General features: G+C 46.9%; 1 protein-coding gene and 1 long non-coding RNA gene across 2 annotated transcripts in view; both read left to right on the forward strand.

Moving 5' to 3' along the window:
- The window catches only part of C19H1orf159 (chromosome 19 C1orf159 homolog), an 86,480-nt gene that overhangs the window by 39,760 nt on the left and 23,170 nt on the right, over positions 1-23,550 (forward strand). The gene's annotated exons all lie outside the window — the stretch shown is intronic.
- On the forward strand, positions 21,205-22,780 carry LOC146042129 (uncharacterized). The gene is made up of 4 exons (XR_014463753.1): positions 21,205-21,567; positions 21,736-22,107; positions 22,206-22,270; positions 22,706-22,780. It is a non-coding gene; the product is annotated as an uncharacterized LOC146042129 (long non-coding RNA).

Raw genomic sequence — 23,550 nt, forward strand, 5'->3', positions numbered from 1 at the left:
ACCAAGACATTAAGGACATAGAACAATAAAAACTAGAGACTACTGTTGAATGCTACACAGAATAGTGTACAGATGTGTCCTCATCCACTTAGGCTCATTATGCCATGCTATGTGCTTTACTTGTATTCAGATACAACTTTATGACACTGCAGTGATTCTTTTGATTTGATATATATATATATATATATATATATATCTCAAGAGAGAGAGAGAGACCTGTGCTTTGGGGTTTTCTAGCGATTTTTGCCGAGTGGTCTCATTGGCAGTGGATGACAAACTGGTGCTCCATACACCTCACAGAAGGCATTTGGAAAAAATTACCTCCTGTCCGCCTGCCGAATTTTCTGGTCTTAAACTATTTTACCAAAACGGATGCTGTGCATCTGCACATATCATCAGGATCCATAGAAGATCCCATATTTGTCGCCATACATTGGACACTATTACACGCAATGCGTGCATCCAGTGTCTCAACTAAAGATTGAATTTGTTACCCCTGAGGAAGTCACTTCTTGACGAAACGCGTTGGGTGTTTTCTGTCTTGTAAAAGGACGATACTTTGGTTAAACGAAATCGACAAATCCCAAGAATGTTTTAAATTATTGTTTTTACATGTGATTTTGTATTAAATTGTCAAAACTGTACAACGAGTCTGTAATAATTACAGTAATCTTTGGTGGTGCTGATTTGTAATAGTGGCGCACTCTATTTCCATTCTTTCCATTTCCATTCCTTTCCTCCACTAACAGGGGGGACTAATTGAGTTGCTGCCTATAACTTAGTATTGTAGCACATTGAAGGGGTAAGCCATTGTTCTATATATATATATATATACATATATACAGATGGGGCAGATCCCATCCTGGCTGGCGGATCGCCAGAACATCTGCGCTGGCGACCCGCCAGCAGCCGCGCCAGCGAATACACTGAGACGCGCGTGCGTCTCACGCGCACGCGCGTCTCCGTCGCCAGCGCGACGGAATCCCTGTCCGTCTCCGCCTCAGGGAGACGGACAGGGTTAGGGGGGAATGCGGGCAGGCGGCGGGGACCCCGGGTTACCGCCGGCAAGCCGGCGGGGACCCGGGGGACCGGATGGAAGCGCCGTCGGAAGGGGACGCGCACGCCTCTCGTGTGCGCGCGTCCCCTTCTCACCATCGCCATGGCGCTGGCGGGGGATGGCGGCTGGCGACGCCAGCGCCATCCCCTGCCAAGATGGGACCTTCCCCATCTGTATATATATATATATATAACGGAATAAGAAGCAGGCGGCACTCGGAGGTCTTTTCAAATGGTGTATTTGGATAAGATAGCTTGACGTTTCGGAGCAGCGCTCCGTCTTCAAAAGCTAATGGTGTATATATATATATATATATAGCAAGAGAGAGAGTTCTGTGCTTTGGGCTTTTCTAGCGATTTTTGCCCAGTGGTCCCATTGGACAATCAAATTGTAGCCCTTTTTAGTTATCCAAAACACATAGGTCCGCAGGTCTTTTGCAGATGTATGTGTATTCGCAGCGGTGATTATAGAAAATATTCATACTTCTAAGGGATTTGGTTTTGCCTGCCTAGGATAGGAGAAGCGATATCCCCAATAAGTGCCTCCAAAAGGGCTTCTAGGATAGCCCCAGGCAAGTTTATTGGCTGCAGCAAATAAGATACTGCCCTCGGCCTCTGTCACAGACAGATATTCCAGTGTCGCATATCATAGTAATCAGTGCGGTTTTGTTACTTTTAGTGCAACTGATGCCGGGGTACACGCTAGACGAATGTGTACTCGGCCCACATCACGTGTGATGGGAACTTGCATCGGCAAGTGCATGCACACTTGCTGAAACGGGGGTGACTGGATACCATGAAGCATGGCATCACTAGTAATGTCTTCTGATTGACCTTTGCATGCAGGGCCCGACCAGAAAACCGTAGACATAATATTGTCCTTTACAATGGAACTACAGGTTCCAGCAAGCCTGCACCACTTGCATGTATGTAGAGAACCATAATTCCCCCCTCAAAAAGACTTCAATCCAGCGGACTAGCAAGTGGCTGTGTATGTATGTATGTATGTATGTATGTATACTGCACAAATAGTTGCTTGCTCGAGAGAATCCTATTCAGTTACTCCTGTCAGTTACTCCTGTCAGCGAGTCAGCACATAACATAGGTTATGTGCTGATTGGCTGACAGGAGTAACTGCATGTAGCCAATCAGCGCATTAGAGTTTGCTGTATCTTTGTTTATCAGTCCGAGCTTGATGAACAGAGAAGGGAAGACAAGTGAACTGTTCACATTTTTCCTGTTACCTAGATCACAACCTTTGTAAACGTGCAATAACCTTTAGATCCCCACAGACATTCCATATTGAAACTTTTCTAAAATGAACTTCATATTGTTGTAGGACTCTTTCATGTTTGCTGTATGTGCAAGTAGTACAGGAGACTTATTCCAAGACCGCTAGTAATCTGATTTGTTGAGGAGCCCAAGAACAAGGGCCATTACTCCACATCGTGCTAATGTCCATGACCCCGGAACTGAATTAACATCTTATCCTGACAGCATTATCAGTTCTGTTTAATATTAAAAACCAAACAATAAAAATAATCTTATCCCATGATTATTGTACATAACAATAAACATGGCACAACAAGATGACTAAGCCTGATAGGAAACCTCTAATAAAAGTATACTTGGTAACCCAACACTCACATCTACATTTATTTTAATAGGTATCAGGTCGGTTGTTGTTAATCCTATGAACCTTGCTAGGTCATGATGTATCAATGGGGTTTATTCTAGTTCATTCTTTCTGACAAAATCCTTCTTAGATGGACAAAACCATGTGCACTGTAGGGGGGCAGATGCAACATGTGCAGAGAGATTTAGATTTGGGTGAGTTTTTTTGTTTCTGTGCAGGGAAAATACTGACTGCATGATTTTACACTGCAATATAGATCTCACTTTGAAGAAAAACCCCACCCAAATCTAATTCTCTCGGCACAAGTTACATCTGCCCCAGTGCACATGGTTTTGTCCATCTAAGAAGGATTTTGTCAGAAAGAATGAACTAGAATAACCCCCAATGTGTGGAGATCTTCATTTAGCTCAAAAGCGGTCCTCAAGGTTTCTTGTTTTAGGTATAGTCATGTTTGACCACAGGTAACTTAATTAGTACCTCAGTGGTCAACAATCCACGCAAGCCATGGGTATGCTTAAGTTCTATTGAAGATGGAATGTTGCTGTGGACAACCAATCAGATGGTATATACTGTAGTCTTCTAGAAGGTGTTAAATTAATATGAAGTAGGTTCTGATTTTTTGCTTCTGTATGGTCATCGTCCCCTTTCAATAGAAGTTTGTATGTACATAAACTTGGTTATACTTCATGACATGACACTAGGGATGCCAATGCCGGGGCATTTTTTTTAAACCCAGGAATCAGGATTGAAAAATGCTCAATCCCGGGATTGGCATCCCTTAAAGAAAACTGTCCCTGTCCCCTTTACTTTAGTGGAGCCTTACTGCGGTGGAGCGGGGCAGGCGGCAGCGGAATGGAGGCAGGCGGTGGCTGTGATGGTGGATGGAGATGATTGCTGTGTGCGGCCGGGAGAGGTTGGCCCATAGGTCATGCTGTGCAGGCCGCAGTGCTGCACCTCTGGCGCTGGAACCCAATCGCCGCCCGACCTATCCAGTGTCACAAAAGTCACAGAGGCTGGAACAGTGAGTGACAGAGGCCGGCCGCACGCCCGGTCGGGAACAGCCAGGCAGCGTCTGAGCGGGTGCTCAGCTGCTGCCAGCAATAGACCACAATCCCAAAATCCCAGTATTGGATAGTCCAATCCTGGTACTGAAATCCTGGACATTTTGGGGCCAAATCCCAGGATCCCTACGATCCCGGGATTGGCCACCCTACATGACATGAAGGAGTCAGGTGCTTCAGATAAAAACACTAATGCTGTGTTGGTCTTTTTGGTTAAATCTGTTTGGGTTGGGGGTTTACTACCCTTATTTCCTTATTTATTTTAGTCATGAGATTTGCTGCTCATTTTTATTTCCGTGTAGGTCGAACATTGGGGATCGGCTTTACAGACCTGCTTTTATTGTTTAAAGATAACGCTATCATGATCGGGAAAATACTATTGTGATATTTCATTGGAACTTAGAAATAAATGCAGAATCATGGCTTAAATATTAGACATGGTTAGTGCCAGAAGTTGCCTCAATGACCAGATTTATTTACACAACTGGGGAATCTTACATGATTAGAAGGACTACAGTTTTACATGTCTCTTTTTTTTTTTTTTTTTTTTTATAGTTTTCAGATCAGATAAGTACAGTATCTTCTAGAACAGTTCTTCCAAACCCTGGTCCTCAAGTACTCCCAACAGTGCACGTTTTCCAGGTCTCCACACAGAATCACAAGTGACATAATTAGCTCCACTTGTGATCTTTTAAAATGTGTCTGAATAATGAGTGCACCTGCTGGGTGACCTGGAAAACGTGCACTGTTGGGGGTACTTGAGGATCAGGGTTGGGAACCAGTGTTCTAGAAGTATATAGGAATTAGAGATGTGCACCGGCCACTTTTCGGGTTTTGGGTTCTGATTACCTTGAGGTTTTGGGTTCTAATGGGTTTTGCCAAAACACCTCCTAAGTGTTTTGTGTTTGCATTTTTTTGGGTTTTGGGTTCTGATTTCTTTGTTAAAAAAGCATAAAAACTGCTCCTACGCTATATTATACCTCAATAACATTCATTGTCACTCATTTCCAGTCTATTCTGAACACCTCATACCTCACAATATTGTTTTTAGGGCAAAAGTTTGCACCGAGGTAGCTGGATAACTTTGCTAAGCCACACAAGTGTGCGGCACAAACACGTGGCTCATGTAAGAGTAGCACTGCAGCGGCAGTTTAAAAAATAGGCCCAAAAAAGATCCCTATCTGGCTTGATCATGCACGGTTTACCATGTGCAGCCAAGGAGCGGTGGGCATTTTGTGCAGCACAGAGTTTGTCTGCAAGTGTGTAACTGTTTTGATCACTTTAACATCCAACAAGACCCCTATATGGCTTGATTGTGTGATTATGATTAATTAATGTAATCTGATTGTTTAATTTTGTGATTATTATTCATTTATTACCAGTCGTCTCTTAAATCATTGCCTAATGGGTGTAGGGGAGGGGGCTAATCAATTTTAAGGTGGCAGATGGAAGATGTAATGTAATGTGTAAACCATCACTAGCATTGGTTGCAGCAGTGGCAGTAACTGATGGACCCGGCTGTGCAGATAAGGAATGCTGACAGCGATGATGTCACAAGGAGAGCCAGCGAACTGTTGCTCCATGCAGCGCTGGAAAACTTCGCTGCCCGTGGTGATGCCATAGGGCATGCGTAACCATCACTAGCATTGGTTGCAGCAGTGGCAGTAACTGATGGACCCGGCTGTGCAGATAAGGAATGCTGACAGCGATGATGTCACAGGGAGAGCCAGCGAACTGTTGCTCCATGCAGCGCTGGAAAACTTCGCTGCCCGTGGTGATGCCATCACTAGCATTGGTTGCAGCAGTGGCAGTAACTGATGGACCCGGCTGGGCATATAAGGAATGCTGACAGCGATTAAATCACAGGGAGAGCCAGCGAACTGTTGCTCCATGCAGCGCTGGAAAACTTTGCTGCCCGTGGTGATGCCATAGGGCATGCGTAGGAAGACGTAGCACCCAATAGGGGTCATGAAGGCAGTAAGCAAGGAAGAGGCTCTGTCCAGAGGGATCTGCCAAAACCCACACTTGGCATTCAGGGTGCTAAAGACCGTTGCACCTGGCATGTCAGCGATCACCTGCTCGATGGTGCAGAGTGTGTATCTGTTTTGGTCAGTTTAATATTTCATAAGACCCCTATCTGTCTTGATTGTGATTATGATTATTTATAATTAATTTCATCTGATTTTTAATTTGGTGATTAGTAATTATTAATTTATTATTTATTATTACCATTCGTCTCGTCAATCATTGCCTAATGGGTGGAGGGGAGGGGGCTAATCAATGACTAGGTGGCAGCTGGAAGAGTTCTATCTGGCTGTGACTTCTGTAACTCTATTGATCGCTAGGGTGGATTCAGGTGATCTGGCTCACTAGGCGGGTGTTCCCTTTGCTCACTGCGTCACTCGTGAAGCTGCGCACTCTGTCGAGGAGGATGTCCTTTGCCGGTAGAGAAGTACTGATCTTCTCTCAAGGTGTTACGACTCGTAGCTGCACTCCCCTGCTACAACCTCAAAACAAGCACCAAGACCCCTATCTGGCTTGATTGTGCACTGTTTACACAGTGCAGCCGAGGAGCAGTGGGTGATTGGTGCAGCAATCAGTGGAATGCAAACCATTGTATGCATTTCAAAGACAAGTCTCTCATACGAATGACATTAGTATATAGTCAGTGAATCTTAGTTTACATTTTAGTCTCAAAATAAAACTGTCACCAATGTTTCCTCTTAGTCAAAACTATTGTTGACAAAATAAAGTTTAGCCGCCCAAAAAGAAGTGTAATTGCAGCCGCCCCCAAAGAAGTGTAATTGCAGCCGCCCAAAAAGAAGTGTAATTGCAGCGGCCCCTAAAGAAGTGTAATTGCAGCCTTCCTGCCCCAGCCCTGACTCCCCCAGGTCAGGGAGATCACATTCTCACCCATGAAGGTGCAGCAATCAAGTGGAATGCAAACAGTTGTATGCATTGAAAAGACAAGTCCCACATATGAATGACTCTCAGCAGTAGGAATAATGAATGGTGATGCAAGATGGAATTGTCTTTGGGCCCTCCCACCCACCCTTATGTTGCGAAAATAGGACATGCACACTTTAACAAACCAAACATTTCAGCGACAGGGCCTACAAAACTGTGGCTAAAATGATTGGTTTGTTTGGGCCCCCACACCAAAAAAACAATTCATAATATCTCCCTGTATAAACTGGCTCTACAGCAACAAGATGTCATTGTCACTCATCATCATCATCCTCCTCCTCCTCCTTGATTCCTCGCCCCCTTCAGTGTGTACTTCCTCATTCTCAGAGATTATCAATTCGTCCCCGCTGGACTCCACAATTACAGGTCCAGTTATAATCTCTGGAGGCAATTCCTGGTCTTCATTGAATAAGTGATAATTCATTTTTATAAACATCATTTTCTCAACATTTTTCGGAAGCAGCCTCCTTTGCCGCTCACTGACCAGGTTCCCCGCTGCACTGAATACTCTTTCGGAGTACACACTGGAGGGGGGACAACTCAGGTAAAATAGAGCCAGTTTGTACAGGGGTTTCCAAACTGCCTTTTATTCCTGCCAGTACAGGTAAGGACTGTCTGACTTGTCTACTTGGTTGCTGTCACCAAAGTAATCATCCACTATTTTTTTCAATGTTGACAGCATCCAATGCACCGACAGTAGACATGTCAGCAATCGTTGGCAGGTCCTTGAGTCCGGACCAAATGTCCAAACTCCCTCCTGCCTGCCCTGCATCCCCGCCAGCGGGTTGTGTGGGAAATCGCAGCTGTTTCCTCACAGGCACAGGTGTGGGAGAAAATGAAGGAGGAGCTGGGGCCGTGTCACGGTCCCCTTCAGATGTCAATCTTCTGACCAGCAGGTCTTTGCACCTTTGTAGACTTGTGTCTGCCGGAAACAGAGACACAACATACGCCAAAATGTGGCCAAAATGTATTCCTCTGACTTTAACAGACTGACCACCCTCGTATCCTGGCAAAGCGTATGGAGGGCTTCATCCACAATAGCGACATGCTTTGTGGAATCGCTCCGCTTTAGCTCCTCCTTCACTTTCTCCAGCTGCTTTTGTAACAGCCTGATCAGGGGAATCACCTGACTAATGCAGGCAGTGTCGGAACTGACATCACGTGTGGCTACTTCAAACGGCTGGAGAACCTTGCACAACACGGAAATCAGCCTCCACTGCGCTTGAGTCAGGTGCAGCCCCGCTCCTCTGCCTATGTCGTAGGTGGCCGTGTAGGCTTGAATGGCCTTTTGCTGCTCCTCCATCCTCTGCAGCATATAGAGGGTGGAGTTCCAGCGCGTCACCACCTCTTGTTTCAGCTGATGGCAGGGCAGGTTGCGGAGTTTTTGCTCCTGCTCCAGCCTTCGGCAGGCAGTGGCAGAATGCCGAAAGTGTCCGCAAATTTTGCGTGCCACCGCAAGCATCTCCTGCACACTCCTGTCATTTTTTATGAAATGCTGCACCACCAAATTTATTGTGTGGGCAAAACATGGCACGTGCTGGAAATTGCCCATGTTTAATGCCCGCACAATGTTACTGGCGTTGTCCGATACCACAAATCCCCAGGAGAGTCTAAGGGGGGTAAGCCACAGGGAGATGATTTCCCTCAGTTTCTCTAAGAGGTTGTCGGCGTTGTGCCTCTTCTTGAAACCGGTGATACACAGCGTAGCCTGCATAAGAAGGAGCTGGCATGCAGGAGATGCTGCTGCGGAAGGCGATGCATCTACCCAGTGGGCTGTCACAGTCATATAGTCCTTAGTTTGCCCTGATCCACTTGTCCACATGTCTGTAGTTAAGTGTACAGTGGGTACAGACGCATTTTTCAGGGCACTGAGGACACTTTTTCTGACCTCCCTGTACATCGCGGGTATCGCCTGCCTAGTGAAGTGGAATCTAGACAGGATTTGGTACCGGGGATACAATACCTGCATCAACCGTTTAAATCCCACTCCATTGATGGTGGACACCGGACGCACGTCTAACACCAACATAGCTGTCAAGGTCGCAGTTATCCGCTTTGCTATAGAATGACTGCTGTCGTATTTGATCCTCATGGAAAACGACTGTTGGACGGTCAATTGCTTAGTGAAAGACGTAGCGGTCTTACGACTTCCCCTCTGGGATGATGACTGACTTCCCCTCTGGGATGATGACTGACTTCCAGGAGCAGCAGCGGCAGTAGTAGTAGGCGTAGCGCTGCAGGATCCTCCGGAGGAATCTATGGAGTCATTCATGCAGGTGAGATGGACTGCAGGACTGCCCCCTATCCGGATCGAGGAGGAATTTGTCGAGGAGGGAGTTGGTGGTGTGCTTTTTAGGCACTTGGCTCCAAAAGGAGGACCAAGTGATTTAGGTGTCACTGGACTGCTAGCCGCACTTTCTGGACTAAACACTGAACCATGATGCGTCTTTAGGTGACGTTGAAGGGAGGTTGTCCCTAGGTGGGCAAGATCCTTACCCCTGCTTATTGGAGTTTTACTTAAGCTACAAATGGCAATACTTTTGTTGTCCGGATGCGGATAAAAAAAATTCCAGACCACAGAGGTGGATTTATTGGTCCTTTGTCCAGGCATGACGATGGGCTATTTCGTCCCATGGACAACAACTTTTTCCCCCACAGGTGCCTCATTCCCCCCTGGTGCGTCATTTAAGCAAACCAACTCTCCATCCTCCTTGACAACTTCCTCCTCAGTGCCAGCTACATCAATATCCTCCTCCTGGTGTACAACATCACCTTCACTAATAAAATCTGGAACTAGACTGTGGGTGATCCTTCCAGCATATGCAGAGGGCGTACTGCAAATGGTGGAAGGAGCCACCTCTTCACGTACAGTGATGGGAAGGTCCGGCATCACAACCACCGCCACCCTAGGACTCTCCGTGGGGATTTGGGATATGTCTTTAGAAGGCTGATTTTTTTTTCTGATTTATTTTCCGAATTTTTATCGGGGTTTTTTTCTGACATTTTTTCAGACTTTTTTGAGTCGGTGTCAGCCTAACTCTCTTTAATTTCCTATTGGGCGGGGAGAGAGGAGGAGGAGGACTTTCCTCATCATCTGAAGCTGCACCACTAGTCATGAAGTTAGGCCATGGCCTTAGCCGTTCCTTGCCACTCCGTGTCGTAAATGGCATATTGCCAAGTTTACGGTTCTCTTCCAACGATTTACATTTCATATTTTTATTCCTTTTACGGAAGTTTGGTTTCGATTGTACATGCCCTCTGCTTTCACACTGGGCATCGGCCGTGGCAGACGACGTTGTTGGCATTTCATCGTCTATGTCATGACTAGTGGCAGCAGCTTCAGAACTATGAGGAAGTGGATCTTCATCTTTCCTTTGTTTGTTAACCTCCATATTTTGGATCTCCATTATTTTTGTGGAGTTATGTAACAGGACAGCGCCACTGGAGTGCAATTAATATATGTCAGTGAGTATACTATGCACCAGCAGGCAGTTATACAGATACAACAGTATTAGGCAGTGAGCACCAGACCAGACGGTAGATACGGCAGTATTAGGCAAAGAGCCCCAGACCACAAAGGTAGATATATACGGCAGTATTTATTAGGCAGTGAGCCCCAGACCACACAGGTAGATATAAGGCAGTATTTATTAGGCAGTGAGCCCCAGACCAGACAGGTACAGCAGTATTAGGCAGAGAGCCCCAGACCACACAGGTAGATATACGTCAGTATTTATTAGGCAGTGAGCCCAAGACCACACAGGTAGATATACGGCAGTATTTATTAGGCAGTGAGCCCCAGACCACACAGGTATATATACGGCAGTATTTATTAGGCAGTGAGCCCCAGACCACAAAGGTAGATATATATGTCAGTATTTATTAGATAGTGAGCCCCAGACCAGACGGTAGATACGGCAGTATTAGGCAGTGAGCACCAGACAGGTACGGCAGTATTAGGCAGAGAGCCCCAGACCACAAAGGTAGATATACGGCAGTATTTATTAGGCAGTGAGCCCCAGACCACACAGGTAGATATACGGCAGTATTTATTAGGCAGTGAGTCCCAGACCAGATAGGTACGGCAGTATTAGGCAGAGAGCCCCAGACCACAAAGGTAGATATACGTCAGTATTTATTAGGCAGTGAGCCCCAGACCACAAAGGTAGATATACGTCAATATTTATTAGGCAGTGAGCCCCAGACCACACAGGTAGATATACGGCAGTATTTATTAGGCAGTGAGCCACAGACCAGACAGGTACGGCAGTATTAGGCAAAGAGCCCCAGACCACAAAGGTAGATATACGGCAGTATTTATTAGGCAGTGAGCCCCAGACCACACAGGTAGATTTACGGCAGTATTTATTAGGCAGTGAGCCCCAGACCACACAGGTAGATATACGGCAGTATTTATTAGGCAGTGAGCCCCAGACCACACAGGTAGATATATGGCAGTATTTATTAGGCAGTGAGCCCGAGACCAGACGGTAGATACGGCAGTATTAGGCAGTGAGCCACAGACCAGACAGGTACGGCAGTATTAGGCAGAGAGCCCCAGACCACAAAGGTAGATATACGGCAGTATTTATTAGGCAGTGAGCCCCAGACCACACAGGTAGATATACGTCAGTATTTATTAGGCAGTGAGCCCCAGACCACATAGGTAGATATACGGCAGTATTTATTAGGCAGTGAGCCACAGACCAGACAGGTACGGCAGTATTAGGCAAAGAGCCCCAGACCACAAAGGTAGATATACGGCAGTATTTATTAGGCAGTGAGCCCCAGACCACACCGGTACGGCAGTGTTAGGCAGAGAGCCCCAGACCACAAAGGTAGATATACGGCAGTATTTATTAGGCAGTGAGCCCCAGACCACACAGGTAGATATACGTCAGTATTTATTAGGCAGTGAGCCCCAGACCACATAGGTAGATATACGGCAGTATTTGTTAGGCAGTGAGCCACAGACCAGACAGGTACGGCAGTATTAGGCAAAGAGCCCCAGACCACAAAGGTAGATATACGGCAGTATTTATTAGGCAGTGAGCCCCAGACCACACAGGTAGATATACGGCAGTATTATTTATTAGGCAGTGAGCCCCAGACCACACAGGTAGATATAGGGCAGTATTTATTAGGCAGTGAGCCCCAGACCAGATGGTAGATACGGCAGTATTAGGCAGTGAGCCACAGGCCAGAAAGGTACGGCAGTATTAGGCAGAGAGCCCCAGACCACAAAGGTAGATATACGGCAGTATTTATTAGGCAGTGAGCCCCAGACCACACAGGTAGATATATGGCAGTATTTATTAGGCAGTGAGCCCGAGACCAGACGGTAGATACGGCAGTATTAGGCAGTGAGCCACAGACCAGACAGGTACGGCAGTATTAGGCAGAGAGCCCCAGACCACAAAGGTAGATATACAGCAGTATTTATTAGGCAGTGAGCCCCAGACCACAGGTAGATATACGGCAGTATTTATTAGGCAGTGAGCCACAGACCAGACAGGTACAGCAGTATTAGGCAAAGAGCCCCAGACCACAAAGGTAGATATACGGCAGTATTTATTAGGCAGTGAGCCCCAGACCACACAGGTAGATATACGTCAGTATTTATTAGGCAGTGAGCCCCAGACCACATAGGTAGATATACGGCAGTATTTATTAGGCAGTGAACCACAGACCAGACAGGTACGGCAGTATTAGGCAAAGAGCCCCAGACCACAAAGGTAGATATACGGCAGTATTTATTAGGCAGTGAGCCCCAGACCACACCGGTACGGCAGTGTTAGGCAGAGAGCCCCAGACCACAAAGGTAGATATACGGCAGTATTTATTAGGCAGTGAGCCCCAGACCACACAGGTAGATATACGTCAGTATTTATTAGGCAGTGAGCCCCAGACCACATAGGTAGATATACGGCAGTATTTGTTAGGCAGTGAGCCACAGACCAGACAGGTACGGCAGTATTAGGCAAAGAGCCCCAGACCACAAAGGTAGATATACGGCAGTATTTATTAGGCAGTGAGCCCCAGACCACACAGGTAGATATACGGCAGTATTATTTATTAGGCAGTGAGCCCCAGACCACACAGGTAGATATACGGCAGTATTTATTAGGTAGTGAGCCCCAGACCAGACGGTAGATACGGCAGTATTAGGCAGAGAGCCCCAGACCACAAAGGTAGATATACGGCAGTATTTATTAGGCAGTGAGCCACAGACCACACAGGTACAGCAGTATTAGGCAAAGAGCCCCAGACCACAAAGGTAGATATACGGCAGTATTTATTAGCCAGTGAGCCCCAGACCACACAGGTAGATATACGTCAGTATTTATTAGGCAGTGAGCCCCGACCACATAGGTAGATATACGGCAGTATTTATTAGGCAGTGAGCCACAGACCAGACAGGTACGGCAGTAGTAGGCAAAGAGCCCCAGACCACACAGGTAGATATACGGCAGTATTATTTATTAGGCAGTGAGCCCCAGACCACACAGGTAGATATACGGCAGTATTTATTAGGTAGTGAGCCCCAGACCAGACGGTAGATATGGCAGTATTAGGCAGAGAGCCCCAGACCACAAAGGTAGATATACGGCAGTATTTATTAGGCAGTGAGCCACAGACCAGACAGGTACGGCAGTATTAGGCAGTGAGCCCCAGACCAGACAGGTATGGCAGTATTAGGCAGAGAGCCCCAGACCACAAAGGTAGATATACGGCAGTATTTATTAGGCAGTGAGCCCCAGACCACAAAGGTAGATATACGGCAGTATTTATTAGGCAGTGAGCCCCAGACCAGACAGGTACGGCAGTATTAGGCAGAGAGCCCCAGACCACAAAGGTAGATATACGGCAGTATTTATTAGGCAGTGAGCCACAGACCAGACAGGTACAGCAGTATTAGGCAAAGAGCCCCAGACCACAAAGGTAGATATACGGCAGTATTTATTAGGCAGTGAGCCCCAGACCACACAGGTAGATATACGTCAATATTTATTAGGCAGTGAGCCCCAGACCACATAGGTAGATATACGGCAGTATTTATTAGGCAGTGAGCCACAGACCAGACAGGTACGGCAGTATTAGGCAAAGAGCCCCAGACCACAAAGGTAGATATACGGCAGTATTTATTAGGCAGTGAGCCCCAGACCACACAGTTAGATATACGGCAGTATTATTTATTAGGCAGTGAGCCCCAGACCACACAGGTAGATATACTGCAGTATTTATTAGGTAGTGAGCCCCAGACCAGACGGTAGATACGGCAGTATTAGGCAGAGAGCTTCAGACCACAAAGGTAGATATACGGCAGTATTTATTAGGCAGTGAGCCACAGACCAGACAGGTACGGCAGTATTAGGCAGTGAGCCCCAGACCAGACAGGTACGGCAGTATTAGGCAGAGAGCCCCAGACCACAAAGGTAGAATTACGGCAGTATTTATTAGGCAGTGAGCCCCAGACCACAAAGGTAGATATACGGCAGTATTTATTAGGCAGTGAGCCACAGACCAGACAGGTACGGCAGTATTAAGCAAAGAGCCCCAGACCACAAAGGTAGATATACGGCAGTATTTATTAGGCAGTGAGCCACAGACCAGACAGGTACGGCAGTATTAGGCAGTGAGCCCCAGACCAGACAGGTACGGCAGTATTAGGCAGAGAGCCCCAGACCACAAAGGTAGATGTACGGCAGTATTTATTAGGCAGTGAGCCCCAGACCACAAAGGTAGATATACGTCAGTATTTATTAGGCAGTGAGCCCCAGACCACACAGGTAGATATACGGCAGTATTTATTAGGCAGTGAGCCACAGACCAGACAGGTACGGCAGTATTAGGCAGTGAGCCCCAGACCACACAGGTAGATATACGGCAGTATTTATTAGGCAGTGAGCCCCAGACCACACAGGTAGATATACGGCAGTATTATTTATTAGGCAGTGAGCCCCAGACCACACAGGTAGATATACGGCAGTATTTATTAGGCAGTGAGCCCCAGACCAGATTGTAGATACGGCAGTATTAGGCAGTGAGCCACAGGCCAGAAAGGTACGGCAGTATTAGGCAGAGAGCCCCAGACCACAAAGGTAGATATACGGCAATATTTATTAGGCAGTGAGCCACAGACCAGACAGGTACAGCAGTATTAGGCAAAGAGCTCCAGACCACAAAGGTAGATATACGGCAGTATTTATTAGGCAGTGAGCCCCAGACCACACAGGTAGATATACGTCAGTATTTATTAGGCAGTGAGCCCCAGACCACACAGGTAGATATACGGCAGTATTTATTAGGCAGTGAGCCCCAGACCACACAGGTAGATATACGGCAGTATTTATTAGGCAGTGAGCCCGAGACCAGACGGTAGATACAGCAGTATTAGGCAGTGAGCCACAGACCAGACAGGTACGGCAGTATTAGGCAGAGAGCCCCAGACCACAAAGGTAGATATACGGCAGTATTTATTAGGCAGTGAGCCCCAGACCACAGGTAGATATACGGCAGTATTTATTAGGCAGTGAGCCACAGACCAGACAGGTACAGCAGTATTAGGCAAAGAGCCCCAGACCACAAAGTTAGATATACGGCAGTATTTATTAGGCAGTGAGCCCCAGACCACACAGGTAGATATACGTCAGTATTTATTAGGCAGTGAGCCCCAGACCACACAGGTAGATATACGGCAGTATTTATTAGGCAGTGAGCCCCAGACCACACAGGTAGATATACGGCAGTATTTATCTGGCAGTGAGCCAGAGACCAGACGGTAGATACGGCAGTATTAGGCAGTGAGCCACAGACCAGACAGGTACGGCAGTATTAGGCAGAGAGCCCCAGACCACAAAGGTAGATATACGGCAATATTTATTAGACAGAGAGCCCCAGACCAGACGGTAGATGCAGCAGTATTAAGCAGTGAGCCACCGACCACACAGGTAGATATACGGCAGTATTTATTAGGCAGTGAGCCCCAGACCAGACGTTAGATACGGCAGTATTAGGCAGTGAGCCCCAGACCACACAGGTAGATATACGGCAGTATTAGGCAGTGAGCCCCAGACCAGACAGGCATGGCAGTATTAGGCAGAGAGCCCCAGACCACAAAGGTAGATATACGGCAGTATTTATTAGGCAGTGAGCCCCAGACCACAAAGGTAGATATACGTCAGTATTTATTAGGCAGTGAGCCCCAGACCAGACAGGTACGGCAGTATTAGGCAGAGAGCCCCAGACCACAAAGGTAGATATACGGCAGTATTTATTAGGCAGTGAGCCACAGACCAGACAGGTACAGCAGTATTAGGCAAAGAGCCCCAGACCACAAAGGTAGATATACGGCAGTATTTATTAGGCAGTGAGCCCCAGACCACACAGGTAGATATACGTCAATATTTATTAGGCAGTGAGCCCCAGACCACATAGGTAGATATACGGCAGTATTTATTAGGCAGTGAGCCACAGACCAGACAGGTACGGCAGTATTAGGCAAAGAGACCCAGACCACAAAGGTAGATATACGGCAGTATTTATTAGGCAGTGAGCCCCAGACCACACAGTTAGATATACGGCAGTATTATTTATTAGGCAGTGAGCCCCAGACCACACAGGTAGATATACTGCAGTATTTATTAGGTAGTGAGCCCCAGACCAGACGGTAGATACGGCAGTATTAGGCAGAGAGCTTCAGACCACAATGGTAGATATACGGCAGTATTTATTAGGCAGTGAGCCACAGACCAGACAGGTACGGCAGTATTAGGCAGTGAGCCCCAGACCAGACAGGTACGGCAGTATTAGGCAGAGAGCCCCAGACCACAAAGGTAGATGTACAGCAGTATTTATTAGGCAGTGAGCCCCAGACCACAAAGGTAGATATACGGCAGTATTTATTAGGCAGTGAGCCACAGACCAGACAGGTACGGCAGTATTAAGCAAAGAGCCCCAGACCACAAAGGTAGATATACGGCAGTATTTATTAGGCAGTGAGCCACAGACCAGACAGGTACGGCAGTATTAGGCAGTGAGCCCCAGACCAGACAGGTACGGCAGTATTAGGCAGAGAGCCCCAGACCACAAAGGTAGATGTACGGCAGTATTTATTAGGCAGTGAGCCCCAGACCACAAAGGTAGATATACGTCAGTATTTATTAGGCAGTGAGCCCCAGACCACACAGGTAGATATACGGCAGTATTTATTAGGCAGTGAGCCACAGACCAGACAGGTACGGCAGTATTAGGCAGTGAGCCCCAGACCACACAGGTAGATATACGGCAGTATTTATTAGGCAGTGAGCCCCAGACCACACAGGTAGATATACGGCAGTATTATTTATTAGGCAGTGAGCCCCAGACCACACAGGTAGATATACGGCAGTATTTATTAGGCAGTGAGCCCCAGACCAGATTGTAGATACGGCAGTATTAGGCAGTGAGCCACAGGCCACAAAGGTACGGCAGTATTAGGCAGAGAGCCCCAGACCACAAAGGTAGATATACGGCAGTATTTATTAGGCAGTGAGCCACAGACCAGACAGGTACAGCAGTATTAGGCAAAGAGCTCCAGACCACAAAGGTAGATATACGGCAGTATTTATTAGGCAGTGAGCCCCAGACCACACAGGTAGATATACGTCAGTATTTATTAGGCAGTGAGCCCCAGACCACACAGGTAGATATACGGCAGTATTTATTAGGCAGTGAGCCCCAGACCACACAGGTAGATATACGGCAGTATTTATTAGGCAGTGAGCCCGAGACCAGACGGTAGATACAGCAGTATTAGGCAGTGAGCCACAGACCAGACAGGTACGGCAGTATTAGGCAGAGAGCCCCAGACCACAAAGGTAGATATACGGCAGTATTTATTAGGCAGTGAGCCCCAGACCACAGGTAGATATACGGCAGTATTTATTAGGCAGTGAGCCACAGACCAGACAGGTACAGCAGTATTAGGCAAAGAGCCCCAGACCACAAAGTTAGAAATACGGCAGTATTTATTAGGCAGTGAGCCCCAGACCACACAGGTAGATATACGTCAGTATTTATTAGGCAGTGAGCCCCAGACCACACAGGTAGATATACGGCAGTATTTATTAGGCAGTGAGCCCCAGACCACACAGGTAGATATACGGCAGTATTTATCTGGCAGTGAGCCAGAGACCAGACGGTAGATACGGCAGTATTAGGCAGTGAGCCACAGACCAGACAGGTACGGCAGTATTAGGCAGAGAGCCCCAGACCACAAAGGTAGATATACGGCAGTATTTATTAGGCAGTGAGCCCCAGACCACAGGTAGATATACGGCAGTATTTATTAGGCAGTGAGCCACAGACCAGACAGGTACGGCAGTATTAGGCAGTGAGCCCCAGACCAGACAGGTACGGCAGTATTAGGCAGAGAGCCCCAGACCACAAAGGTAGATATACGTCAATATTTATTAAGCAGCAAGCCCCAGACCACACAGGTAGATAAGATATACGTCAGTATTTATTAGGCAATGAGCCCCAGACCAGACGGTAGATGAAACAGCAGTATTAAGCAGTGAGCCATCGACCACACAGGTAGATATACGGCAGTATTTATTAGGCAGTGAGCCCCAGACCACACAGGTAGATATACGGCAGTATTTATAAGGCAGTGAGCCCCAGACCACATAGGTAGATATACGGCAGTATTTATTAGGCAGTGAGCCCGAGACCAGACGGTAGATACAGCAGTATTAGGCAGTGAGCCACAGACCAGACAGGTACGGCAGTATTAGGCAGAGAGCCCCAGACCACAAAGGTAGATATACGGCAGTATTTATTAGGCAGTGAGCCCCAGACCACAGGTAGAGATACGGCAGTATTTATTAGGCAGTGAGCCACAGACCACACAGGTAGATATACGGCAGTATTTATTAGGCAGTGAGCCACAGACCAGACAGGTACAGCAGTATTAGGCAAAGAGCCCCAGACCACAAAGGTAGATATATGGCAGTATTTATTAGGCAGTGAGCCCCAGACCACACAGGTAGATATACGTCAGTATTTATTAGGCAGTGAGCCCCAGACCACACAGGTAGATATACGGCAGTATTTATTAGGCAGTGAGCCCCAGACCACACAGGTAGATATACGGCAGTATTTATTAGGCAGTGAGCCAGAGACCAGACGGTAGATACGGCAGTATTAGGCAGTGAGCCACAGACCAGACAGGTACGGCAGTATTAGGCAGAGAGCCCCAGACCACAAAGGTAGATATACGGCAGTTTTTATTAGGCAGTGAGCCCCAGACCACAGGTAGATATACGGCAGTATTTATTAGGCAGTGAGCCACAGACCAGACAGGTACGGCAGTATTAGGCAGTGAGCCCCAGACCAGACAGGTACGGCAGTATTAGGCAGAGAGCCCCAGACCACAAAGGTAGATATACGGCAGTATTTATTAGGCAGCAAGCCCCAGACCACACAGGTAGATAAGATATACTTCAGTATTTATTAGGCAATGAGCCCCAGACCAGACGGTAGATGAAACAGCAGTATTAAGCAGTGAGCCATCGACCACACAGGTAGATATATGGCAGTATTTATTAGGCAGTGAGCCCCCAGACCAGATGGTAGATACGGCAGTATTAGGCAGTGAGCCCCAGACCACACAGGTAGATATACGGCAGTATTTATTAGGCAGTGAGCCCCAGACCACACAGGTAGATATATGGCAGTATTTATAAGGCAGTGAGCCCCAGACCACATAGGTAGATATACGGCAGTATTTATTAGGCAGTGAGCCTGAGACCAGACGGTAGATACGGCAGTATTAGGCAGTGAGCCACAGACCAGACAGGTACGGCAGTATTAGGCGGAGAGCCCCAGACCACAAAGGTAGATATACGGCAATATTTATTAGACAGAGAGCCCCAGACCAGACGGTAGATGCAGCAGTATTAAGCAGTGAGCCACCGACCACACAGGTAGATATACGGCAGTATTTATTAGGCAGTGAGCCCCAGACCAGACGTTAGATACGGCAGTATTAGGCAGTGAGCCCCAGACCACACAGGTAGATATACGGCAGTATTAGGCAGTGAGCCCCAGACCACACAGGTAGATATACGGCAGTATTTATTAGGCAGTGAGCCCCAGACCACACAGGTAGATATACGGCAGTATTTATTAGGCAGTGAGCCCCAGACCAGATGGTAGATACGGCAGTATTAGGCAGTGAGCCACAGACCAGACAGGTACAGCAGTATTAGGCAGTGAGCCCCAGACCACACAGGTACGGCAGTGTTAGGCAGAGAGCCCCAGACCACAAAGGTAGATATACGGCAGTATTTATTAGGCAGTGAGCCCCAGACCACACAGGTAGATATACGTCAGTGTTTATTAGGCAGTGAGCCCCAGACCACACAGGTACGCCAGTATTAGGCAGTGAGCCCCAGACCAGACGGTAGATATGGCAGTACTAGGCACCAGACAGGTAGTTAAGACAGTACTATTAGGCACAAGACAGGTAGATACGTCAGCAATACTACTATTGTGCACCAGCAGAATTTATAATAATTATTTATTAGGTACTGATTGGCAGTGGCACACGTCAGTGCACCAGCAGCATGTAATTATTTTTTACAGTCCCACACAGCACAAGTATTATTTTTGAATTGAATTAGATATACCTGTAGCAGCCTAGTATGTACTAGGTAGGTACACTAGGTAGGCAGTAGCACTGTCAGTGGCAACAGTGGACTGAGTGACTAAATAATACTGGCAGATTCAGTGCAGGCAGCACCAGTGGACTATATATATATATATATATATATATATATATATATATATTTATTTAATATAAATTCGCACTTTTATCGCATCCAGATGTTTTCCAATAGAAAAGTATACAATTTGCTTATTTAATGGAATGGGATTTCGCAAATCGCACTTTTAAGGTGTCTAATAATCGCCATTTTTTTCAGACCAGGTTCTGTTGGGCGATTTGGCCCAGAACTCAATTTGGTCAAGTGCACACATGGTTAATGTCATCACAGGTGTCCTTAATTTTACTCACAATCACTCCCACATCATTAAGGACACCTGTGAGGGTTTGAGACATGGAGATTGTGCAGAGTGGATTTGAGTTGCTCATTTTGGATTTGGCCCATTTGGAGGAGCTGGGCAGGAGGGAGGAAGCTGCGCACCAGAACCAGGTACCACCCCAAATAGTGCGTACCCCACGTATGTATCGTGCTAGGCTGTACCTGGACTCTCTCTCGGATCAACAGGTTGTGGGGATGTTTAGGCTAAACCGCAATAACTTGTTGAACTTATATGAGCAGGTGAGAGATGATTTGGACCCTGTTGGGGGGGGGGGGGGCAACTATGCAGTGTCTGGGCTGCAGAAATTAATGTGTACCCTCTACTATTTAGCCACTGGCTCCACTCAGTCCGTGACCTCGTGGTCCTTGGGGGTATCACAAGCCACTTTCTCAAAGCATTTTACTCAAGTGTTACTTGCTTTTAAGAAGTTGTGGCGGACATACATCAGATTCCCCAGTTCAGAGTCAGAGTGGCAGGACCACAAGGTTGCTTTCTATAGACTCTCAGCATTCCCTCACGTGCTGGGAGCTATAGACTGCACACACATTGGGATTAGGGCACCGCACGTGCGGGGCCACGTCTATGTCAATAGGCGTGGGTGGCACTCCCTGAACGTGCAGGTTGTATGTGATGTTCATCTCAAAATCCTAAGTGTGGTTGCAGGCTTCCCTGGGAACTGCCATGACGCCTATATTCTGAGACACTCCGGCCTCTGGAACCGATTTACCAAACAACAAATGCCAGAGGGCTGGCTACTTGGTAAGTACATTTTTACATATTACCCTCTCTATTCGTGTTTGTACCTGCTGAAATGTGTGTGTGTGTGTTTCAATTTTCACCAGCCTACTACTCTTGTCCAAGTAAATACTATTTGCCCACTGCACATACCTTACCATAAAAGGCAATAACTTCCTTTCTTTGGTTTAGGTGACTCAGGATATGGGTGTCTTTCCTGGCTCATGACACCTTTGCGCACCCCCGATGGCCCTGCACAACACCGGTATAATGAAGCCCATATTGCAACCCGCAATGTGGTGGAGCGTACGTTTGGAGTGTTGAAAAGTAGATTCCGGTGTTTGGACCGGTCATCTGGTTTGCTGCTTTACCACCCTGCAAAAGTAGTGATGATCGTCCAGGCTTGCTGCATGTTACACAACATAGCCCTATACCAACCAGCCTATGTGGAGGAGGATCATGCAGCAGTCGTGCAGAAAGCCCAACCTACCACACCTCGGGTAGTGAGGGGTACGCAGAGGGGGAATCTGGTGCGTACAGACATCATCAGGCACTACTTTTCTGGTAAGCACATGTGCCCTCTATTCCTACATGTACCTTTGCTGGAAGTGAACTCACCTACATTACATTTATCACTAACATCTTTTTGCCCCCACATTTAGCCCAATAGACACAGTCCAAGGGTACAGTTGGTGGTGCAGACCTATCCCTTGCTGTAAAAAACCTTGTAAGTATATTCACAACATGTATGTGATTTTTGTGCAATCAACTATCGCTCACCTGTTGTTGTGGAACTACATGGCCCAGCATGCCCTGACACACTGTAAGCATGAGTGCTCAAAACATGACTGCCACAGCTTGCTGAAATATGTAGTTCCACAACCTCGGACGGGCCAGATTTGAGACAACAGCATCTTCCACCAATACCTTGCCCATATATCATTACATTATGGAACAGATCACACAACAAATGTTTGAAGAATAACACACAGACAAAATGGTATGCGTTGTGACATTTTTACTACAGTATATTATGTCATACATAACCTGCATTTGGCAGTCGCAAACAATAGAAATTTGTAATAATGTCACAAAAATGCAAGCATAGTACATGCATTATCAATTTATTTTATGTAAAATAATTATTTTTTCCCTCCATCAGGCCGCGCACTACCACCTCTTGACCCTGCGCACACGCCACCCCGGGTCCTAATACTCCGACGGGGTGGGGAAGTTGGTGAACCACTTACTGGTGTGCTAGATACACTACTAATTGTAGATGTAGTTGCACCTATGACACCTGACACCTCCATTTGATGGATTTGTGCCTGCATAGCGATCAACGCATTGGTCTGCGCAGTACACGATTGACTAATTGAATAAATACTTTGTGCAAGGCTGCCAATATGGATATTCTGCTCCCTTACAGCAGAACTAAGTTCAGCAAGACGGGTGTCTATGCTATTTGCCATACGCACCTGAGTTCCTACACCAACCCGTACACTCCTAGACAATTTTTCCAACTGTAGAAAGGTGTCACGCATGTACCCCTTTATGTTGCCCATTTCCAGACTTTGGGAGGCCATAAATTCTAGTTGTTTGACCTTGAAATGTACCAAGGAGGTAGCTACTTGGGCAGCAGAAGCAGCTGTAGGGAGAGTATTTCTGGGTGGGGGTGGGTTTGGAGTCACCCCACTTGGTGGCAGATCACTCTGTGATGATGTGTTTATTTCCTTCTCAGCCGCAAACATGTCCACTGGTTCCAGAATTATCTCTCAGTCATCCTCCGGCATATCAGAGGATTCTGTGGATTGTTGTCCTAGTTGTACAGTACCTGTGGATACAGAGGAAGAGGTAAGTACAGATGCATATATTGTCCTTTCTGTCGTCAGTACTGTTTTGGAAAGGGTCTGAGATGGTAGACGCCCATACCTAGGGGTACTATGTACTTACAAATGGACCCCGATCCTGCATGAAACATTGACAATAATCTTCATTGACATGGCT

This window comes from Crinia signifera, chromosome 19 (genome assembly GCF_055691185.1).
Source record: "Crinia signifera chromosome 19, ASM5569118v1, whole genome shotgun sequence".
NCBI lineage: Eukaryota > Metazoa > Chordata > Amphibia > Anura > Myobatrachidae > Crinia > Crinia signifera.